We start from the raw sequence: 17314 nt of genomic DNA, 5'->3' as shown, positions 1-17314 counted from the left end.
GGGCACCATGGTGCGCACCAAGGAGCGCTCCGAAGTGTGCTCCAAGGTGCGGCGTGCACGAAGTCGGAGCCCGGTTTGCCCCGGGTGCGCACCTCGCGTGCACCTTCGCCGCGGTGGGCACCATGGCGTGCACGAAGTCGGAGCCCGGTTTGCCCCGGGTGCGCACCTCGCGTGCACCTTCGCCGGGGTGGGCACCTTAGTGTGCAGACCTTGGCTGGGTTGCGCGCCCTGGTGGGCACCATGGTGCGCACCAAGGAGCGCTCCGAAGTGTGCTCCAAGGTGCGGCCTGCACGAAGTCGGAGCCCGGTTTGCCCCGGGTGTGCACCTCGGGTGGGCACCTTGGTGCGCATGCCTTGCCTGGGCTGCGCACCAGGGCGGGCTCAAGATGGCACCTGCGTTCCTTTTTTTTCACTATCTTTCAAAACGGAAATTTTAAAATCTCATTTTTTTTTGCCTTTTTCTGGAAATTAGTGAAGGCAGCGCATCAAAGGTGCACACCTCGCTGCCCACCACGGTGCGCAACGCCGGTGGGCACCCGGGAGTGCTTCGAAGTGTGCTCCAAGGTGCTGCGTGCACGTTGTCGGAGCCCGGTTTGCCCCGGGTGCGCACCTCGCGTGCACCTTCGTCGGGGTGGGCACCTTGGCTGGGTTTGCCCCGGCTGCGCTCCGAAGCGGGGTTATTGGAGCGCCGCCTCTTTTTTTGTCGGAGCGTTTGGTGGGGTTTCTCGCATTGGCTCTTCCGAGGCCCGGTTGCCACCCTGGCGCGCACGAAGTCGGAAGTAGGGTTAATTGCCCGGGTGCGCACCTTTGCCAGGGTGGGCACCTTACCTGGGCTGCGCACCAGGGCGGGCTCAAGATGGCACGCGCGTTCCGTTTTTTTCACTATCTTTCAAAACGGAAATTTTAAAATCTCCTTTTTTTTTTGCCTTTTCTGGAAATTAGTGAAGGCAGCGCATCAAAGGTGCGCACCTCGCTGCCCACCTTGGTGTGCTCTGAGGTGCGCACCCGGGAGCGCTACGAAGTGTGCTCCAAGGTGCGGCGTGCACGTTGTCGGAGCCCGGTTTGCCCCGGGTGCGCACCTCGCCTGCACCTTGGCCGGGGTGGGCACCTTGGCTGGGTTTGCCCAGGGTGCGCTCCGAAGCGGGGTTACTGGAGCGCCCCCTCTTTTTTTGTCAGAGCGTTTGGTGGGGTTTCTCGCATTGGCTCTTCCCAGGCCCGGTTGTTGGGTGCGCTCCCACCCTGGCGCGCGCGAAGTTGGAAGTTGGGTTAATTGCCCGGGCGCGCACCTTCGCCAGGGTGGGCACCTTGGTGCGCACACCTTGGCTGGGCTGCGCACCAGGGCGGGCTCAAGATGGCACCAGCATTCCCTTTTTCTCACTATCTTTCAAAACGGAAATTTTAAAATCTCGTTTTTTTTTTGCCTTTTATGGAAATTAGTGAAGGCATCGCATCAAAGGTGCGCACCTCGCTGCCCACCTTGGTGTGCTCCGAGGTGCCCACCACGGTGCGCAACGCCGGTGCGAACCCGGGAGCGCCCCGATGTGTGCTCCAAGGTGCGGCGTGCACGAAGTCGGACCCCGGTTTGCCCCGGGTGCGCACCTCGCGTGCACCTTGGTGCGCACACCTTGGCTGGGTTGCGCGGCCTGGTGGGCACCATGGTGCGCACCAAGGAGCGCTCCGAAGTGTGCTCCAAGGTGCGGCGTGCACGAAGTCGGAGCCCGGTTTGCCCCGGGTACGCACCTCGCGTGCACCTTCGCCGGGGTGGGCACCTCGGCTGGGTTGCGCGCCCTGGTGCGCACCAAGGAGCGCTCCGAAGTGTGCTCCAAGGTGCGGCGTGCACGAAGTCGGAGCCCGGTTTGCCCCGGGTGCGCACCTTCGCCGCGGTGCGCACCATGGCGTGCACGAAGTCGGAGCCCGGTTTGCCCCGGGTGCGCACCTCGCGTGCACCTTCGGCGGGGTTGCGCGCCCTGGTGGGCACCATGGTGCGCACCAAGGAGCGCTCCGAAGTGTGCTCCAAGGTGCGGCGTGCACGAAGTCGGAGCCCGGTTTGCCCCGGGTGCGCACCTCGCGTGCACCTTCGGCGGGGTTGCGCGCCCTGGTGGGCACCATGGTGCGCACCAAGGAGCGCTCCGAAGTGTGCTCCAAGGTGCGGCGTGCACGAAGTCGGAGCCCGGTTTGCCCCGGGTGCGCACCTCGCGTGCACCTTCGCCGCGGTGGGCACCATGGCGTGCACGAAGTCGGAGCCCGGTTTGCCCCGGGTGCGCACCTCGCGTGCACCTTCGCCGGGGTGGGCACCTCGGCTGGGTTGCGCGCCCTGGTGCGCACCAAGGAGCGCTCCGAAGTGTGCTCCAAGGTGCGGCGTGCACGAAGTCGGAGCCCGGTTTGCCCCGGGTGCGCACCTCGCGTGCACCTTCGCCAGGGTGGGCACCTCGGTGCGCACACCTTCTCAATGTTTTCTTGCCTTTTCTGGAAATTGGTGAAGGCAGCGCATCAAAGGTGCGCACCTCGGTGTGCTCCGAGGTGCGAACCCGAGAGCGCTCCGAGGTGCCCACGAAGTCGAAAGTCGGGTTAATTGCATTGTTTTCCCCGGGTGCGCTCCGAGGTGCGCAACATCGGCGCGCACCAAGGAGGGCTCCGAAGTGTGCTCCAAGGTGCGCACGATGGCGTGCACCTCTGGTGCGCACGATTCGGAGCTCGGTTTGACCGGGGTGCGCACACCTTGGCTGGGTTGCGCACCTTTTGTGCGCTCCAAGGTGCGCACGAAGTCGGAGCTCGGTTTGCCCCGGGTGCGCACCTTCGCCAGGGTGCGCACCTTGATGCGCACGCCTTGGCTGGGCTGCGCACCTTGGTGGGCGCCATGGTGCGCACCTTTCGTGCGCTCCAAGGTGCGCACGAAGTCGGAGCTCGGTTTGCCCCGGGTGCGCACCTTGGTGGGCGCCATGGTGCACTCCGAGGTGCCCAAGATTGGTGCGCACCAAGGAGCGCTCCGAAGTGCGCTCCAAGGTGCGCGCGAAGTCGAAAGTTGGGTTAATTGTCCGGTTTGCCTCGGGTGCGCACCTTGCGTGCACCTTCGCCAGGGTGGGCGCCTTGGTGCGCACACCTTGGCTGGGCTGCGCACACCTTGGCACCCGCGTTTCCTTCATTTTAAATTTTTTTTTTTTACAATCTCTCAAGTGGGAAATTCTATAATCTCAACTTTTTTTGCCTTTTCAGGAAACTTTTGAATGGAGCGCATCATTGGTGCGCTCCGAAGTGTGCTCCAAAGCTCTCTCCAGCTGCGTGCACCTGCCCCGGCCGCGCACCCGGCCCCGCCCAGCTTCGCTCACCTGTCCCGGGCGTCTGGTGCGGAACCTTAGAGTAAGAAACATCACCGTGCACCTTGGCCAACGTGCGCGACTCGACCGAGCGCGCACTGGCCGAGGTGCACACCGATTTCACCTGGGTGCGCGCGCAGCACCTCGGGCGCACCGGGGTGCGCGCACAACGCCCGGGTTGCACCGTGGCCTGTGTGCTCGGGGCGCCTCGGGTGCGCGCTCGGTGTCGCCCCCGCGCGCGCGGTAGTGCGGGCAGCGCACCCCGGCCCGGCCCGGCCCCGACGAGAACGCAAACGGGCAAAAGGTTTATTCAAATAGCATTGCGACGCCCGGCGAAAAACTAAAAAAGGGTGCAACACCGGGACTTCCCGGGAGGTCACCCATCCCAGTACTACTCCGGCCCAAGCGCGCTTAACTGCGGAGTTCTGATGGGATCCGGTGCACTAACGCTGGTATGATCGCACCCGTTATGAGCTTGTCGCAGTGTGTACTTAGCAAACCGCGACCCACGTGCGAATCCACCCCGGCCACCCACCCCCGTCGAGGTGCACACCCTCCCTCGCGAAGTGCGCCCCGTTCGCCAAGTGTGAGCCCTGCCCGGGTGCGCGCACCTTGCTAGGGCGTCGGGTGTGCACCCGGCCCGGCCTACGTGCGTGCACCTGGAGGGGGCGTCGTGTGCGTGCAGTGTCCCGTCTGCAACGCGGTGCCCACACACCACCTCGGGCGCAACGACCTGCGCTCACATGTGGGCCGAGTGCACCTTGGTGCATGTTCGGGGCGCCTCGGGTGCACGCTCGATCTTGCCCCGGTGCACCAAGGCGCTCGGTTTGCCCCGGGTGCGCACTTGGTGCAAGGTGGGCACCCAAAATAGGGATCAAGCACCAAAACACAAGTTTCGGGATGCAAAATGGGACCCAAGGACCACAAATGCGTTCCAAGACCCATGATGGGTCCACGAGAACAAAAATGTGTTCCGAGACTTAATAAACAAATATTGGGTTTTAGGAGAAGAAACATGCTCTGATGCCCAAAACGAGAATCGACCCCGAAAAGGCCACAGGCCAAAAGTGGGATGCGAGACAAAAAAAAATGGGACCCGAGGACCAAAATTGGGTTCCCAGGTCGAAGACAGGGCAACCGGACAAGAAACGACCTCTAAGGCTCGAAATGAGTCCCGACGACTAAAACTTGACAAGAAGCACCCATCAGGCACCCAACTCGACACCCATGGGATGCCGACCCACCCGGGCTTCCACCTAGCACACCTTGGCACCCACCCACCCTCGCACCCAACCTCGCACCCAACTTAGCACCTTTGAACCCACATTGGCACTCACCCTGACCCTGGCACCTTGGAACCCACATTGGCACTCACCTTGACCCTGGCACCCACCTTTGCACTCACCTTGGGACCCACCCTGGCTCCCACCTCGGCACCCACCCAGACACCCACCTTGGTTCCTTGGCACCCACCTTGGATCCTTGGCACCCACCCCGACACCCACCTTGGCACGCAACTTGGCTACTTGCCACCCACCTTGGCTCCTTGACGCCCACCCCGACAACCACCCCGTGACCTACCCTGGCTAGGGTTGGTGCACACCCACCCTGGTGCCCACCTTGGCACCCACCCTATGACCCACCTTGGCACGCACCTTAGTACCCACCCCGTTACCCACCCTAGGACCCACCCCGTGACCCACCTTGGCCAGGGTGGGTGCCTTGGTGCGCACAACTTGCCTGGGCTGCACACCAGGGCGGGCTCAAGATGGCACCCGCGTTCCGTTTTTTTCACTATCTTTCAAAACGGAAATTTTAAAATCTCATTTTTTTCTTTTTTTTGCCTTTTCTGGAAATTAGTGAAGGCAGCGCATCAAAGGTGCGCAATGCTGGTGCGAACCCGGGAGCGCTCCGATGTGTGCTCCAAGGTGCGGCGTGCACGAAGTCCGAGCCCGGTTTGCCCCGGGTGCGCACCTCGCGTGCACCTTCGCCGGGGTGAGCACCTTGGCTGGGTTGCGCGCCCTGGTGCGTACCAAGGAGCGCTCTGAAGTGTGCTCCAAGGTGCGGCGTGCACGAAGTCGGAGCCCGGTTTGCCCCGGGTGTGCACCTCGGGTGCGCACCTCGCGTGCACCTTCGCTGCGGTGGGCACCTTGGCTGGGTTGCGCGCCTTGGTGGGCACCATGCAGTGCACGAAGTCGGAGCCCGGTTTGCCCCGGGCGCGCACCTCCGCCAGGGTGGGCACCTTGGTGCGCACAACTTGCCTGGGCTGCGCATCAGGAAGGGCTCAAGATGGCACCCGCGTTCCGTTTTTTTCACTATCTTTCAGAACGGAAATTTTAAAATATCGTTTTTTTTTGCCTTTTCTGGAAATTAGTGAAGGCAGCGCATCAAAGGTGCGCAACGCTGGTGCGAACCTGGGAGCGCTCCGATGTGTGCTCCAAGGTGCGGCGTGCACGAAGTCGGAGCCCGGTTTGCCTCGGGTGCGCCCTGGTGGGCACCATGGTGCGCACCAAGGAGCGCTCCGAAGTGTGCTCCAAGGTGCGGCCTGCACGAAGTCGGAGCCCGGTTTGCCCCGGGTGTGCACCTCGGGTGGGCACCTTGGTGCGCATGCCTTGCCTGGGCTGCGCACCAGGGCGGGCTCAAGATGGCACCCGCGTTCCTTTTTTTTCACTATCTTTCAAAACGGAAATTTTAAAATCTCATTTTTTTTTGCCTTTTTCTGGAAATTAGTGAAGGCAGCGCATCAAAGGTGCGCACCTCGCTGCCCACCACGGTGCGCAACGCCGGTGGGCACCCGGGAGTGCTTCGAAGTGTGCTCCAAGGTGCTGCGTGCACGTTGTCGGAGCCCGGTTTGCCCCGGGTGCGCACCTCGCGTGCACCTTCGTCGGGGTGGGCACCTTGGCTTGGTTTGCCCCGGCTGCGCTCCGAAGCGGGGTTATTGGAGCGCCGCCTCTTTTTTTGTCGGAGCGTTTGGTGGGGTTTCTCGCATTGGCTCTTCCGAGGCCCGGTTGCCACCCTGGCGCGCACGAAGTCGGAAGTAGGGTTAATTGCCCGGGTGCGCACCTTTGCCAGGGTGGCACCTTACCTGGGCTGCGCACCAGGGCGGGCTCAAGATGGCACGCGCGTTCCGTTTTTTTCACTATCTTTCAAAACGGAAATTTTAAAATCTCCTTTTTTTTTTGCCTTTTCTGGAAATTAGTGAAGGCAGCGCATCAAAGGTGCGCACCTCGCTGCCCACCTTGGTGTGCTCTGAGGTGCGCACCCGGGAGCGCTACGAAGTGTGCTCCAAGGTGCGGCGTGCACGTTGTCGGAGCCCGGTTTGCCCCGGGTGCGCACCTCGCCTGCACCTTGGCCGGGGTGGGCACCTTGGCTGGGTTTGCCCAGGGTGCGCTCCGAAGCGGGGTTACTGGAGCGCCCCCTCTTTTTTTGTCAGAGAGTTTGGTGGGGTTTCTCGCATTGGCTCTTCCCAGGCCCGGTTGTTGGGTGCGCTCCCACCCTGGCGCGCGCGAAGTTGGAAGTTGGGTTAATTGCCCGGGCGCGCACCTTCGCCAGGGTGGGCACCTTGGTGCGCAAACCTTGGCTGGGCTGCGCACCAGGGCGGGCTCAAGATGGCACCAGCATTCCCTTTTTCTCACTATCTTTCAAAACGGAAATTTTAAAATCTCGTTTTTTTTTTGCCTTTTATGGAAATTAGTGAAGGCATCGCATCAAAGGTGCGCACCTCGCTGCCCACCTTGGTGTGCTCCGAGGTGCCCACCACGGTGCGCAACGCCGGTGCGAACCCGGGAGCGCCCCGATGTGTGCTCCAAGGTGCGGCGTGCACGAAGTCGGACCCCGGTTTGCCCCGGGTGCGCACCTCGCGTGCACCTTGGTGCGCACACCTTGGCTGGGTTGCGCGGCCTGGTGGGCACCATGGTGCGCACCAAGGAGCGCTCCGAAGTGTGCTCCAAGGTGCGGCGTGCACGAAGTCGGAGCCCGGTTTGCCCCGGGTGCGCACCTTCGCCGCGGTGGGCACCATGGCGTGCACGAAGTCGGAGCCCGGTTTGCCCCGGGTGCGCACCTCGCGTGCACCTTCGCCGGGGTGGGCACCTCGGCTGGGTTGCGCGCCCTGGTGCGCACCAAGGAGCGCTCTGAAGTGTGCTCCAAGGTGCGGCGTGCACGAAGTCGGAGCCCGGTTTGCCCCGGGTGTGCACCTCGCGTGCACCTTCGCTGCGGTGGGCACCTTGGCTGGGTTGCGCGCCTTGGTGGGCACCATGCAGTGCACGAAGTCGGAGCCCGGTTTGCCCCGGGCGCGCACCTCCGCCAGGGTGGGCACCTTGGTGCGCACAACTTGCCTGGGCTGCGCACCAGGAAGGGCTCAAGATGGCACCCGCGTTCCGTTTTTTTCACTATCTTTCAGAACGGAAATTTTAAAATATCGTTTTTTTTTGCCTTTTCTGGAAATTAGTGAAGGCAGCGCATCAAAGGTGCGCAACGCTGGTGCGAACCTGGGAGCGCTCCGATGTGTGCTCCAAGGTGCGGCGTGCACGAAGTCGGACCCCGGTTTGCCCCGGGTGCGCACCTCGCGTGCACCTTGGTGCGCACACCTTGGCTGGGTTGCGCGCCCTGGTGGGCACCATGGTGCGCACCAAGGAGCGCTCCGAAGTGTGCTCCAAGGTGCGGCGTGCACGAAGTCGGAGCCCGGTTTGCCCCGGGTGCGCACCTCGCGTGCACCTTCGCCGCGGTGGGCACCATGGCGTGCACGAAGTCGGAGCCCGGTTTGCCCCGGGTGCGCACCTCGCGTGCACCTTCGCCGGGGTGGGCACCTTAGTGTGCAGACCTTGGCTGGGTTGCGCGCCCTGGTGGGCACCATGGTGCGCACCAAGGAGCGCTCCGAAGTGTGCTCCAAGGTGCGGCCTGCACGAAGTCGGAGCCCGGTTTGCCCCGGGTGTGCACCTCGGGTGGGCACCTTGGTGCGCATGCCTTGCCTGGGCTGCGCACCAGGGCGGGCTCAAGATGGCACCCGCGTTCCTTTTTTTTCACTATCTTTCAAAACGGAAATTTTAAAATCTCATTTTTTTTTGCCTTTTTCTGGAAATTAGTGAAGGCAGCGCATCAAAGGTGCGCACCTCGCTGCCCACCACGGTGCGCAACGCCGGTGGGCACCCGGGAGTGCTTCGAAGTGTGCTCCAAGGTGCTGCGTGCACGTTGTCGGAGCCCGGTTTGCCCCGGGTGCGCACCTCGCGTGCACCTTCGTCGGGGTGGGCACCTTGGCTGGGTTTGCCCCGGCTGCGCTCCGAAGCGGGGTTATTGGAGCGCCGCCTCTTTTTTTGTCGGAGCGTTTGGTGGGGTTTCTCGCATTGGCTCTTCCGAGGCCCGGTTGCCACCCTGGCGCGCACGAAGTCGGAAGTAGGGTTAATTGCCCGGGTGCGCACCTTTGCCAGGGTGGGCACCTTACCTGGGCTGCGCACCAGGGCGGGCTCAAGATGGCACGCGCGTTCCGTTTTTTTCACTATCTTTCAAAACGGAAATTTTAAAATCTCCTTTTTTTTTTGCCTTTTCTGGAAATTAGTGAAGGCAGCGCATCAAAGGTGCGCACCTCGCTGCCCACCTTGGTGTGCTCTGAGGTGCGCACCCGGGAGCGCTACGAAGTGTGCTCCAAGGTGCGGCGTGCACGTTGTCGGAGCCCGGTTTGCCCCGGGTGCGCACCTCGCCTGCACCTTGGCCGGGGTGGGCACCTTGGCTGGGTTTGCCCAGGGTGCGCTCCGAAGCGGGGTTACTGGAGCGCCCCCTCTTTTTTTGTCAGAGCGTTTGGTGGGGTTTCTCGCATTGGCTCTTCCCAGGCCCGGTTGTTGGGTGCGCTCCCACCCTGGCGCGCGCGAAGTTGGAAGTTGGGTTAATTGCCCGGGCGCGCACCTTCGCCAGGGTGGGCACCTTGGTGCGCACACCTTGGCTGGGCTGCGCACCAGGGCGGGCTCAAGATGGCACCAGCATTCCCTTTTTCTCACTATCTTTCAAAACGGAAATTTTAAAATCTCGTTTTTTTTTTGCCTTTTATGGAAATTAGTGAAGGCATCGCATCAAAGGTGCGCACCTCGCTGCCCACCTTGGTGTGCTCCGAGGTGCCCACCACGGTGCGCAACGCCGGTGCGAACCCGGGAGCGCCCCGATGTGTGCTCCAAGGTGCGGCGTGCACGAAGTCGGACCCCGGTTTGCCCCGGGTGCGCACCTCGCGTGCACCTTGGTGCGCACACCTTGGCTGGGTTGCGCGGCCTGGTGGGCACCATGGTGCGCACCAAGGAGCGCTCCGAAGTGTGCTCCAAGGTGCGGCGTGCACGAAGTCGGAGCCCGGTTTGCCCCGGGTACGCACCTCGCGTGCACCTTCGCCGGGGTGGGCACCTCGGCTGGGTTGCGCGCCCTGGTGCGCACCAAGGAGCGCTCCGAAGTGTGCTCCAAGGTGCGGCGTGCACGAAGTCGGAGCCCGGTTTGCCCCGGGTGCGCACCTTCGCCGCGGTGCGCACCATGGCGTGCACGAAGTCGGAGCCCGGTTTGCCCCGGGTGCGCACCTCGCGTGCACCTTCGGCGGGGTTGCGCGCCCTGGTGGGCACCATGGTGCGCACCAAGGAGCGCTCCGAAGTGTGCTCCAAGGTGCGGCGTGCACGAAGTCGGAGCCCGGTTTGCCCCGGGTGCGCACCTCGCGTGCACCTTCGGCGGGGTTGCGCGCCCTGGTGGGCACCATGGTGCGCACCAAGGAGCGCTCCGAAGTGTGCTCCAAGGTGCGGCGTGCACGAAGTCGGAGCCCGGTTTGCCCCGGGTGCGCACCTCGCGTGCACCTTCGCCGCGGTGGGCACCATGGCGTGCACGAAGTCGGAGCCCGGTTTGCCCCGGGTGCGCACCTCGCGTGCACCTTCGCCGGGGTGGGCACCTCGGCTGGGTTGCGCGCCCTGGTGCGCACCAAGGAGCGCTCCGAAGTGTGCTCCAAGGTGCGGCGTGCACGAAGTCGGAGCCCGGTTTGCCCCGGGTGCGCACCTCGCGTGCACCTTCGCCAGGGTGGGCACCTCGGTGCGCACACCTTCTCAATGTTTTCTTGCCTTTTCTGGAAATTGGTGAAGGCAGCGCATCAAAGGTGCGCACCTCGGTGTGCTCCGAGGTGCGAACCCGAGAGCGCTCCGAGGTGCCCACGAAGTCGAAAGTCGGGTTAATTGCATTGTTTTCCCCGGGTGCGCTCCGAGGTGCGCAACATCGGCGCGCACCAAGGAGGGCTCCGAAGTGTGCTCCAAGGTGCGCACGATGGCGTGCACCTCTGGTGCGCACGATTCGGAGCTCGGTTTGACCGGGGTGCGCACACCTTGGCTGGGTTGCGCACCTTTTGTGCGCTCCAAGGTGCGCACGAAGTCGGAGCTCGGTTTGCCCCGGGTGCGCACCTTCGCCAGGGTGCGCACCTTGATGCGCACGCCTTGGCTGGGCTGCGCACCTTGGTGGGCGCCATGGTGCGCACCTTTCGTGCGCTCCAAGGTGCGCACGAAGTCGGAGCTCGGTTTGCCCCGGGTGCGCACCTTGGTGGGCGCCATGGTGCACTCCGAGGTGCCCAAGATTGGTGCGCACCAAGGAGCGCTCCGAAGTGCGCTCCAAGGTGCGCGCGAAGTCGAAAGTTGGGTTAATTGTCCGGTTTGCCTCGGGTGCGCACCTTGCGTGCACCTTCGCCAGGGTGGGCGCCTTGGTGCGCACACCTTGGCTGGGCTGCGCACACCTTGGCACCCGCGTTTCCTTCATTTTAAATTTTTTTTTTTTACAATCTCTCAAGTGGGAAATTCTATAATCTCAACTTTTTTTGCCTTTTCAGGAAACTTTTGAATGGAGCGCATCATTGGTGCGCTCCGAAGTGTGCTCCAAAGCTCTCTCCAGCTGCGTGCACCTGCCCCGGCCGCGCACCCGGCCCCGCCCAGCTTCGCTCACCTGTCCCGGGCGTCTGGTGCGGAACCTTAGAGTAAGAAACATCACCGTGCACCTTGGCCAACGTGCGCGACTCGACCGAGCGCGCACTGGCCGAGGTGCACACCGATTTCACCTGGGTGCGCGCGCAGCACCTCGGGCGCACCGGGGTGCGCGCACAACGCCCGGGTTGCACCGTGGCCTGTGTGCTCGGGGCGCCTCGGGTGCGCGCTCGGTGTCGCCCCCCGCGCGCGCGGTAGTGCGGGCAGCGCACCCCGGCCCGGCCCGGCCCCGACGAGAACGCAAACGAGCAAAAGGTTTATTCAAATAGCATTGCGACGCCCGGCGAAAAACTAAAAAAGGGTGCAACACCGGGACTTCCCGGGAGGTCACCCATCCCAGTACTACTCCGGCCCAAGCGCGCTTAACTGCGGAGTTCTGATGGGATCCGGTGCACTAACGCTGGTATGATCGCACCCGTTATGAGCTTGTCGCAGTGTGTACTTAGCAAACCGCGACCCACGTGCGAATCCACCCCGGCCACCCACCCCCGTCGAGGTGCACACCCTCCCTCGCGAAGTGCGCCCCGTTCGCCAAGTGTGAGCCCTGCCCGGGTGCGCGCACCTTGCTAGGGCGTCGGGTGTGCACCCGGCCCGGCCTACGTGCGTGCACCTGGAGGGGGCGTCGTGTGCGTGCAGTGTCCCGTCTGCAACGCGGTGCCCACACACCACCTCGGGCGCAACGACCTGCGCTCACATGTGGGCCGAGTGCACCTTGGTGCATGTTCGGGGCGCCTCGGGTGCACGCTCGATCTTGCCCCGGTGCACCAAGGCGCTCGGTTTGCCCCGGGTGCGCACTTGGTGCAAGGTGGGCACCCAAAATAGGGATCAAGCACCAAAACACAAGTTTCGGGATGCAAAATGGGACCCAAGGACCACAAATGCGTTCCAAGACCCATGATGGGTCCACGAGAACAAAAATGTGTTCCGAGACTTAATAAACAAATATTGGGTTTTAGGAGAAGAAACATGCTCTGATGCCCAAAACGAGAATCGACCCCGAAAAGGCCACAGGCCAAAAGTGGGATGCGAGACAAAAAAAAATGGGACCCGAGGACCAAAATTGGGTTCCCAGGTCGAAGACAGGGCAACCGGACAAGAAACGACCTCTAAGGCTCGAAATGAGTCCCGACGACTAAAACTTGACAAGAAGCACCCATCAGGCACCCAACTCGACACCCATGGGATGCCGACCCACCCGGGCTTCCACCTAGCACACCTTGGCACCCACCCACCCTCGCACCCAACCTCGCACCCAACTTAGCACCTTTGAACCCACATTGGCACTCACCCTGACCCTGGCACCTTGGAACCCACATTGGCACTCACCTTGACCCTGGCACCCACCTTTGCACTCACCTTGGGACCCACCCTGGCTCCCACCTCGGCACCCACCCAGACACCCACCTTGGTTCCTTGGCACCCACCTTGGATCCTTGGCACCCACCCCGACACCCACCTTGGCACGCAACTTGGCTACTTGCCACCCACCTTGGCTCCTTGACGCCCACCCCGACAACCACCCCGTGACCTACCCTGGCTAGGGTTGGTGCACACCCACCCTGGTGCCCACCTTGGCACCCACCCTATGACCCACCTTGGCACGCACCTTAGTACCCACCCCGTTACCCACCCTAGGACCCACCCCGTGACCCACCTTGGCCAGGGTGGGTGCCTTGGTGCGCACAACTTGCCTGGGCTGCACACCAGGGCGGGCTCAAGATGGCACCCGCGTTCCGTTTTTTTCACTATCTTTCAAAACGGAAATTTTAAAATCTCATTTTTTTCTTTTTTTTGCCTTTTCTGGAAATTAGTGAAGGCAGCGCATCAAAGGTGCGCAATGCTGGTGCGAACCCGGGAGCGCTCCGATGTGTGCTCCAAGGTGCGGCGTGCACGAAGTCCGAGCCCGGTTTGCCCCGGGTGCGCACCTCGCGTGCACCTTCGCCGGGGTGAGCACCTTGGCTGGGTTGCGCGCCCTGGTGCGTACCAAGGAGCGCTCTGAAGTGTGCTCCAAGGTGCGGCGTGCACGAAGTCGGAGCCCGGTTTGCCCCGGGTGTGCACCTCGGGTGCGCACCTCGCGTGCACCTTCGCTGCGGTGGGCACCTTGGCTGGGTTGCGCGCCTTGGTGGGCACCATGCAGTGCACGAAGTCGGAGCCCGGTTTGCCCCGGGCGCGCACCTCCGCCAGGGTGGGCACCTTGGTGCGCACAACTTGCCTGGGCTGCGCATCAGGAAGGGCTCAAGATGGCACCCGCGTTCCGTTTTTTTCACTATCTTTCAGAACGGAAATTTTAAAATATCGTTTTTTTTTGCCTTTTCTGGAAATTAGTGAAGGCAGCGCATCAAAGGTGCGCAACGCTGGTGCGAACCTGGGAGCGCTCCGATGTGTGCTCCAAGGTGCGGCGTGCACGAAGTCGGAGCCCGGTTTGCCTCGGGTGCGCCCTGGTGGGCACCATGGTGCGCACCAAGGAGCGCTCCGAAGTGTGCTCCAAGGTGCGGCCTGCACGAAGTCGGAGCCCGGTTTGCCCCGGGTGTGCACCTCGGGTGGGCACCTTGGTGCGCATGCCTTGCCTGGGCTGCGCACCAGGGCGGGCTCAAGATGGCACCCGCGTTCCTTTTTTTTCACTATCTTTCAAAACGGAAATTTTAAAATCTCATTTTTTTTTGCCTTTTTCTGGAAATTAGTGAAGGCAGCGCATCAAAGGTGCGCACCTCGCTGCCCACCACGGTGCGCAACGCCGGTGGGCACCCGGGAGTGCTTCGAAGTGTGCTCCAAGGTGCTGCGTGCACGTTGTCGGAGCCCGGTTTGCCCCGGGTGCGCACCTCGCGTGCACCTTCGTCGGGGTGGGCACCTTGGCTTGGTTTGCCCCGGCTGCGCTCCGAAGCGGGGTTATTGGAGCGCCGCCTCTTTTTTTGTCGGAGCGTTTGGTGGGGTTTCTCGCATTGGCTCTTCCGAGGCCCGGTTGCCACCCTGGCGCGCACGAAGTCGGAAGTAGGGTTAATTGCCCGGGTGCGCACCTTTGCCAGGGTGGCACCTTACCTGGGCTGCGCACCAGGGCGGGCTCAAGATGGCACGCGCGTTCCGTTTTTTTCACTATCTTTCAAAACGGAAATTTTAAAATCTCCTTTTTTTTTTGCCTTTTCTGGAAATTAGTGAAGGCAGCGCATCAAAGGTGCGCACCTCGCTGCCCACCTTGGTGTGCTCTGAGGTGCGCACCCGGGAGCGCTACGAAGTGTGCTCCAAGGTGCGGCGTGCACGTTGTCGGAGCCCGGTTTGCCCCGGGTGCGCACCTCGCCTGCACCTTGGCCGGGGTGGGCACCTTGGCTGGGTTTGCCCAGGGTGCGCTCCGAAGCGGGGTTACTGGAGCGCCCCCTCTTTTTTTGTCAGAGAGTTTGGTGGGGTTTCTCGCATTGGCTCTTCCCAGGCCCGGTTGTTGGGTGCGCTCCCACCCTGGCGCGCGCGAAGTTGGAAGTTGGGTTAATTGCCCGGGCGCGCACCTTCGCCAGGGTGGGCACCTTGGTGCGCAAACCTTGGCTGGGCTGCGCACCAGGGCGGGCTCAAGATGGCACCAGCATTCCCTTTTTCTCACTATCTTTCAAAACGGAAATTTTAAAATCTCGTTTTTTTTTTGCCTTTTATGGAAATTAGTGAAGGCATCGCATCAAAGGTGCGCACCTCGCTGCCCACCTTGGTGTGCTCCGAGGTGCCCACCACGGTGCGCAACGCCGGTGCGAACCCGGGAGCGCCCCGATGTGTGCTCCAAGGTGCGGCGTGCACGAAGTCGGACCCCGGTTTGCCCCGGGTGCGCACCTCGCGTGCACCTTGGTGCGCACACCTTGGCTGGGTTGCGCGGCCTGGTGGGCACCATGGTGCGCACCAAGGAGCGCTCCGAAGTGTGCTCCAAGGTGCGGCGTGCACGAAGTCGGAGCCCGGTTTGCCCCGGGTGCGCACCTTCGCCGCGGTGGGCACCATGGCGTGCACGAAGTCGGAGCCCGGTTTGCCCCGGGTGCGCACCTCGCGTGCACCTTCGCCGGGGTGGGCACCTCGGCTGGGTTGCGCGCCCTGGTGCGCACCAAGGAGCGCTCTGAAGTGTGCTCCAAGGTGCGGCGTGCACGAAGTCGGAGCCCGGTTTGCCCCGGGTGTGCACCTCGCGTGCACCTTCGCTGCGGTGGGCACCTTGGCTGGGTTGCGCGCCTTGGTGGGCACCATGCAGTGCACGAAGTCGGAGCCCGGTTTGCCCCGGGCGCGCACCTCCGCCAGGGTGGGCACCTTGGTGCGCACAACTTGCCTGGGCTGCGCACCAGGAAGGGCTCAAGATGGCACCCGCGTTCCGTTTTTTTCACTATCTTTCAGAACGGAAATTTTAAAATATCGTTTTTTTTTGCCTTTTCTGGAAATTAGTGAAGGCAGCGCATCAAAGGTGCGCAACGTTGGTGCGAACCTGGGAGCACTCCGATGTGTGCTCCAAGGTGCGGCGTGCACGAAGTCGGACCCCGGTTTGCCCCGGGTGCGCACCTCGCGTGCACCTTGGTGCGCACACCTTGGCTGGGTTGCGCGCCCTGGTGGGCACCATGGTGCGCACCAAGGAGCGCTCCGAAGTGTGCTCCAAGGTGCGGCGTGCACGAAGTCGGAGCCCGGTTTGCCCCGGGTGCGCACCTCGCGTGCACCTTCGCCGCGGTGGGCACCATGGCGTGCACGAAGTCGGAGCCCGGTTTGCCCCGGGTGCGCACCTCGCGTGCACCTTCGCCGGGGTGGGCACCTTAGTGTGCAGACCTTGGCTGGGTTGCGCGCCCTGGTGGGCACCATGGTGCGCACCAAGGAGCGCTCCGAAGTGTGCTCCAAGGTGCGGCCTGCACGAAGTCGGAGCCCGGTTTGCCCCGGGTGTGCACCTCGGGTGGGCACCTTGGTGCGCATGCCTTGCCTGGGCTGCGCACCAGGGCGGGCTCAAGATGGCACCCGCGTTCCTTTTTTTTCACTATCTTTCAAAACGGAAATTTTAAAATCTCATTTTTTTTTGCCTTTTTCTGGAAATTAGTGAAGGCAGCGCATCAAAGGTGCGCACCTCGCTGCCCACCACGGTGCGCAACGCCGGTGGGCACCCGGGAGTGCTTCGAAGTGTGCTCCAAGGTGCTGCGTGCACGTTGTCGGAGCCCGGTTTGCCCCGGGTGCGCACCTCGCGTGCACCTTCGTCGGGGTGGGCACCTTGGCTGGGTTTGCCCCGGCTGCGCTCCGAAGCGGGGTTATTGGAGCGCCGCCTCTTTTTTTGTCGGAGCGTTTGGTGGGGTTTCTCGCATTGGCTCTTCCGAGGCCCGGTTGCCACCCTGGCGCGCACGAAGTCGGAAGTAGGGTTAATTGCCCGGGTGCGCACCTTTGCCAGGGTGGGCACCTTACCTGGGCTGCGCACCAGGGCGGGCTCAAGATGGCACGCGCGTTCCGTTTTTTTCACTATCTTTCAAAACGGAAATTTTAAAATCTCCTTTTTTTTTTGCCTTTTCTGGAAATTAGTGAAGGCAGCGCATCAAAGGTGCGCACCTCGCTGCCCACCTTGGTGTGCTCTGAGGTGCGCACCCGGGAGCGCTACGAAGTGTGCTCCAAGGTGCGGCGTGCACGTTGTCGGAGCCCGGTTTGCCCCGGGTGCGCACCTCGCCTGCACCTTGGCCGGGGTGGGCACCTTGGCTGGGTTTGCCCAGGGTGCGCTCCGAAGCGGGGTTACTGGAGCGCCCCCTCTTTTTTTGTCAGAGCGTTTGGTGGGGTTTCTCGCATTGGCTCTTCCCAGGCCCGGTTGTTGGGTGCGCTCCCACCCTGGCGCGCGCGAAGTTGGAAGTTGGGTTAATTGCCCGGGCGCGCACCTTCGCCAGGGTGGGCACCTTGGTGCGCACACCTTGGCTGGGCTGCGCACCAGGGCGGGCTCAAGATGGCACCAGCATTCCCTTTTTCTCACTATCTTTCAAAACGGAAATTTTAAAATCTCGTTTTTTTTTTGCCTTTTATGGAAATTAGTGAAGGCATCGCATCAAAGGTGCGCACCTCG

At 62.7% G+C, this 17314-nt stretch overlaps 2 non-coding genes across 2 annotated transcripts; both read right to left on the bottom strand.

Moving 5' to 3' along the window:
• Positions 1–3660: 3660 nt before the first annotated feature.
• On the bottom strand, positions 3661–3779 carry LOC131871291 (5S ribosomal RNA). Its single transcript, XR_009369549.1, has one exon. It is a non-coding gene; the product is annotated as a 5S ribosomal RNA (ribosomal RNA).
• A 7805-nt stretch (positions 3780–11584) lies between these two features.
• On the bottom strand, positions 11585–11703 carry LOC131871290 (5S ribosomal RNA). Its single transcript, XR_009369548.1, has one exon. It is a non-coding gene; the product is annotated as a 5S ribosomal RNA (ribosomal RNA).
• Between the last annotated feature and the right edge of the window lie 5611 nt (positions 11704–17314).

Source organism: Cryptomeria japonica, unplaced genomic scaffold, assembly GCF_030272615.1.
Source record: "Cryptomeria japonica unplaced genomic scaffold, Sugi_1.0 HiC_scaffold_390, whole genome shotgun sequence".
Taxonomy (NCBI): Eukaryota; Viridiplantae; Streptophyta; class Pinopsida; order Cupressales; family Cupressaceae; genus Cryptomeria; species Cryptomeria japonica.
This window is presented reverse-complemented; position numbering and strand designations above follow the sequence as displayed.